A 5878-nucleotide genomic window follows, 5' to 3' on the forward strand; every position below is an offset into this window, starting at 1 on the left:
GAGTCCTCCGTGGGTTTCTGCCACCTCTGGGATAAGATCCAGGCTCTGCTGCCTGGTCCCTGCACCCTTTCCATGGCTGCCCTGCTGTACATTGTCAGGCCCCAGCTGCAGCTTACCTGCAATCCCAGTTCTTCACACATCCCACAACCTTTCCTATCTTCTCCTGTAGAGACCCTTCCTTCTGCTAGACATGTCCTTATCCCATTCTACAACACTTAGCTCAACCAGTGCCTCAGGATTGTCCCCTCAGGCCACCACCCTCTTTCCTAGAAAGAGCATCTGCTCTTATCTGGAGCTCCACGAGCATTGTATGTGAGCCTTTCTCATGGCACAAGCCTTGGTGTCTTGTGTTTGTTTATCTGTGGTTCCTACCAGAGATGGACTTGCATCAGGGAGGGATCCTGTCATCCGCATTTGTGGATGTTCAGAATCTATCCCAGATACTGACCCATGGAAGAGAAATAGTAAATATCTTTTGAGTGAATGAAAGGATGAATGCAAGTCATGTGATCTTTCTCCCTTTTTATTTTCAACGCAAACTTCACATATTATCCTGTTCTATAAATGAGATAGACAAGAGCCACTTCATAATTTATTTTAGATCTTTAAAAGTAGTATACGGTCTTGACAGAGCGAGCACCATCTTCCCCATGTGGTAAGGTTGCGCATGATCAGTGGCTACAACTCTAGAAAGATGACGGAGCAAAAGCAAAGGAAAATCCCTTTAGTTCCAGAAAATCTCCTGAAAAAGAGGAAGGCTTGTCAAGTCCTCAGAGCCACCCAGGCGAAGCAGGCACTTTTGGCAAAGAAGGAGCAGAGGAAAGGGAAAGGGCTCAGGTTAAGTGACTGGAATCATTCTTATATGATTCCTGGTGGCAGAAATGTGACAAGATGCGTCTCAGACGACTAGAAGTGAGACCTCATGCCTTGGAATTTCCAGATAACGTTCCTTGACCTTTATTGTACGCATTGAAAGGATTAATGGCGTGAGTTTACTGGTGCAGAGAACCATGGCAAGACTTCGCCCGAAGAAAATTTTTAGTGGTGTCTTTATAAAAGTCACCCCCCAGAACCTAAAAATGCTGCGTATGGTGGAAACTTATGTGACCTGGGGTTTTCCACATCTGAAGTCTGCCTGTAAACTCATTTTGAAACGTGGACAAACCAAGGTCAAGAAGAAGTCCATTTCTCAGATGACACAGTGATGAGGAGCACCTGGGGAAGTTTGGTGTCATTTGCTTGGAAGACCTCATTCATGAAATTGCCTTCCTGGGGAAGCATTTCCAGGAGATCTCATGGTTTTTGCGCCCTTTCCACTTCTCAGTGGCCCATCATGCTACCACAAATAGAGTGGGCTTCTTCAAGGAGATGGGCTCACCTGGCTGTCGGGGTGAACACATCAATCAGTTCATCCACCAGCTGAACTAGACCCAGGTGAGGCAGGGCTGAAAACTGCCCTTGGGCTGACTTTTGATGGGCCATGCCTTGCCACTTAAAAGTTCTTTTTGCAGTTACTAGTATTCCTACCAGTAACCTTGAGATTGGGTTACTCTTTTTTAATTTTTTTTTTGAGCTGGAGTCTCACTCTGTCGCCCAGGCTGGAGTGCAGTGGCATGATCTCGGCTCACTGCAGCCTCCACCTCCCAGGTTTGAGTGATTCTTCTGCCTCAGCCTCCCAAGTAGCTGGGATTACAGGCACCCACCACTGTACCTGGCTAATTTTGTATTTTTAGTAGAGGCAGGGTTTCCCCATGTTGGTCAGGCTGGTCTTGAACTCCTGACCTCAAGTGATCCACCTGCCTGGGCCTCCCAAAGTTCTGGGATTACAGGCGTGAGCCACCGCGCTCGGCCGAGATGGGGTTACTATTAAGAGTAACCTTGAGATTGGAAGGAAAGAGGAGGCTGGTACTAACAGATGGAGACCTGCTGGGAGCAATGAATGCCTGATTAGGACATCGGGCTATGCATAGCCTAAGAGTTACAGGCTTAAAGATGTTGAGTAGCAAAAAACTGTGTTGCTGTGGTCATTTAGCTGGAAATGGGGAAGGAATAATATTAATAACTGATTTCAAAAAGGACTTGAAAATGTGAATCATTTATTTTGCTGAAGAAATCTTAACGTTTTTTGAAATTACTTTTTATTACTGTTGTTACTACTTTTAGGTGCCACACTGCAGTAAATTTTTATCAATGCAGTAGAAGCATATGTTTTTGCTTTTTTGGGGAATTTTTATCAAATATCTTCAGAGAAGATTATTTCCTGCTTAATCTTCAAAAACTGGAAAGGAAGGGTCAAAGAAAAGACAGTAGGTGACGTTCATGGCAAGCACCTGTCATCACAGTCCAGTTCTAAGGAAAAATTCCAGTGTTTTCTACTTTGGCTGCCGCCTCATCTGAAATCAGCACATTCCATGGAGGAAGGAGTCCTGCTTTGTTGTGTGGTCTGTCCTAGGGTTTAACGTGGGTAAATGAGTAACTCTAGCATTTGTATAAGGCTCCCTAAGACTCCTGCAGCAATCAGCCAAGCCCAGGGACGTAATTGAATCTGGAGATTCCTGGGGCTTTGTTTTGAAAAAGACTTGAAATATACATAGGAAGAAAGACACAAAAATAAATGTTCACTTGTTTCTTCAAAAAGCAAAAAAAGTATATGTTTTTAACCATTCATTGAAGAGTTATACACTTTTAAATAATAACAGGTTCTTTTAATTTGTTTACGGTAGTCAGTTATAACTGTCTTCACTAATTAAGTGTTGCTTCTAGTTATAAAAAAGTATATTTTGAAAAGAGCTATCTTATTTCCAGGAAAGTAGTTTAAAAATTAGCAAACAAGTACACTATATTACAGGTAAGTAAATAATGCGTTTTCTTTGTTAGAGCAAATACACAGTGTCCTAAAGCTTAGCTTTAAAGTTTAATTTCATTAATCAAAGCATTTCCTCATTGATTATCCATACCTAATTGCAGGTCTTATAGGAATAGATAGGGAAGATTTCATCAAAATCTGAGTGAAATTTTAGTGCTTTTGTGAATCTATCTCTTTTTTTAAAGATCGGATTATTTTACTAAACATTAAAATGGCTCTAGTGTGTAAATTCTTTCATATTTTGTGTGATTAATGCCAAATATTAGCAATATTTTTAGAAAACATAATTTTAACTGAAATATATTTTATGTATACATCTTGTAAAATTATGTATATTTATATATAGGTTTATCTATAAATGTACATAATCCCAGAATAAGTAACTTGTTCTCAAATGAAAGCATATTCAACTTAAACATTGAAGTGTATAAGCCTACCTTTCTAATGCAGAATGAACCTTTGCATATTGCTTAACAGTATTCTGGATATACCAAATTAATTCCATGATTTGTAAAATCGTGGTAGTGCCCGACACAGTTCAGTGTATGTGTCCACTGTGTTCTATTTCTCTACTTCCTTTAGATACGCTGTCGTTTTATCCTCAGTCAAGACAAACCAAAAGAATGGCATGTTCGACTGCATTGTTTGGTCTCTGTATTTAAGGACTTCTACTGAATGGAGCCTTGGTGTGATGTAGGTTTTATTGAGGGGAGAAGCAGCTGTTGGAAAACCATCTTTGTATTTTTTGTTTTTGGCACGTTGTTAGGGACGTAATTCACTATTGCACACCTTGTCTTCAGCATGAGGGCTGCGGGGCACTGGTTCTCTGGATCTGTCTTCTTTTATCTTGAGATGTGGGAGCTTTGAATCTGGCTTTGCATCTCATCTTTGCCATGACCACTAGGAAGCTCAGAGCCTTGTCTTGCTAGTCTGGAATGCAGGCTATGCAACAACATACATGACACTTCCACTGGACTGGTTTAGTTTCTGCTCTTCTGGGCTTCCTCATTCCCTGTTCAAGTCTCGTGTCTATTTTATATAATAAATGAGTAAGGAAAATTAGTAAAGGAATCCTTAACTCTGCTCTGGTGCTATATGTAAAATTCCATGTCTAAGAAAAGTGGAATTACTCACTTTAAACAGTAAATCCGGGAAGCAGCTGTCAGACAGGAAATATTTTTGAGTAAAACAATATAGTGAGGTAATAAAACTTCTCATTAGAGCACCTGTCATCATTTAGCCAGTTGGTGACCTTCATCAAGTCTCACGGCTTCTCCGGGCTTTCATTTCCTCACTGGTGGTGGTAGTAACACTGGCCCTGCTTCTGCCTGGGATCTGTGAAACCACGTGACGCTTGCAGGAGTGCCCTGGAGGCCCTACTAGGGCGATTGGGTGGATGTGGATCCCAGTAGTGGTGCTGCCCCTGGGCATCTTCCGTGGTGCTTTTTCATGAGGAACTCCTGAGTGAAAGCCCAGGCCCATGTGGGTGTGGTCATTGCCTCTTCGTTGTGTTCTGAAATTGGACACAGCCTGTGAGTTATTGTGTGCACTGAAAGCCCCAGCAGTGGGCCCTCCTGACACACAAAGACTTGCTTGTGGCCCTGGGCGTCAGCTTTCCAAAGAGCCTGAGAGTGGAATGGTGGGACCCGGGTTCCTGCAGGGAATTTCATGGCCCGACCTTTTGTGCCTTGGCTCCAGCCCTTTATTTAGTGTGCTACAGTATATATAGATTGAGAATGCTAATTTGTTCTTTGCCAGCTAAAGTACCCAGGGCAATATGACGAGGAGTCAATTTAAAGGACTGCTGTCTTGGGTGGGCCGCCTGGAAACACTCTCGTCTTTGTGCTTGGGCTTGATAGTGCAGCTGCTAGGGCAGTGTGACATGGAATCCAGGGTCTCAGCTGAGCCACACGGCATTCCAGAACACATTTCAGAAATCCTTTAACCATGGGTGTGTTAGAGCAAGGAGTAAAAATAGAGGCCAAGCTTTTGGTGGAGAGATGGCTACGTGCGGGCCCGGGTCCCCAGACCCCTGGTTGTGAGATCTGGCCTTGCCCTCAGGAGCTGGGCTTCTCAAACTCTGCACAATCTAGGGGACAGAGCAGGGGCTGGGCTGGAGTTTCGTCGGTCAGCTGAGTGGCCGTGTCGGGTGGGGCAACCTTCAGGGCCTGCATTGCTCCTGCATCGGCATACCACCTTGATGTGAGGTCGCCGAGTGCCTGGCTCACCACAGCCCATGATTCATCCTGAGTCTCTGCTCTCCACCCTAAGCCCTGAGGAGCCCTTGTTTTTGCCAGGAGGAAGTGATCTCAGCAGAGAACTTTCCTAGTCGAGCCACTGGTCATTGCTAGAGTATGCTCAGTCCCCTTCTTTGTCCTCTTCCATGGGTGAACGCAGGCCTGGCCAAACTTCTGAGCATTTTCCTCCAGCCTTTCAAATATGCAGACCCTCCCTCATGGGATGGGCACGATGCGGGAATGAAAGGCAAGTGGTCTCACTGCAAATGAAGGAAGCCTTGAAGGATACTGTTCCACACTGTTTCTCTAGTTTGGTCCCTAATAATTTTATAAAGAGGAAATATAGGAAGGGCTGCGTTGTGGTGGTTGATGAGTTTCCCAGAGAATGAATCTTTAGAGTCACACAATGGGTTGGATGTTACTGTCTCTGACACTAACACTGATGACGTTGCCCAGCAGTGTCTCGGGCAGCAGTTCCTCATTTTATCCTCATAACAGCTGAAGGAGGTCGCTAGGATTATTCTTCTCTTAATTACATCATGTATTTTAAACTTTTGTTTATACTCAAGCGAAGCTTGCATATTCTACATAGCAGGGTCAGAAATAGTGTAAAATATTCAGATTGATTCAGGCTTCACATGGATCCTGTGATTTAGTGTTTAGTGTGACTCAGCTTTCAGAAATATGTGTTTGGGTGGCAGCTTGAACTATCCACAACGTACTTTTTAATTAAGTGAGAAGGGATACATACAGATTGAAGTATGGTATAAGATGT

The 5878-nt window shown here is 43.5% G+C and overlaps 1 pseudogene; it reads left to right on the forward strand.

Annotated features, from left to right (window-relative positions):
* The first annotated feature begins 694 nt into the window (after positions 1-694).
* Positions 695-1529, forward strand: LOC105555257 (annotated as a pseudogene).
* Positions 1530-5878: the final 4349 nt, after the last annotated feature.

The sequence above is a fragment of the Mandrillus leucophaeus genome, unplaced genomic scaffold, assembly GCF_000951045.1.
Source record: "Mandrillus leucophaeus isolate KB7577 unplaced genomic scaffold, Mleu.le_1.0 Scaffold678, whole genome shotgun sequence".
Lineage (NCBI taxonomy): Eukaryota > Metazoa > Chordata > Mammalia > Primates > Cercopithecidae > Mandrillus > Mandrillus leucophaeus.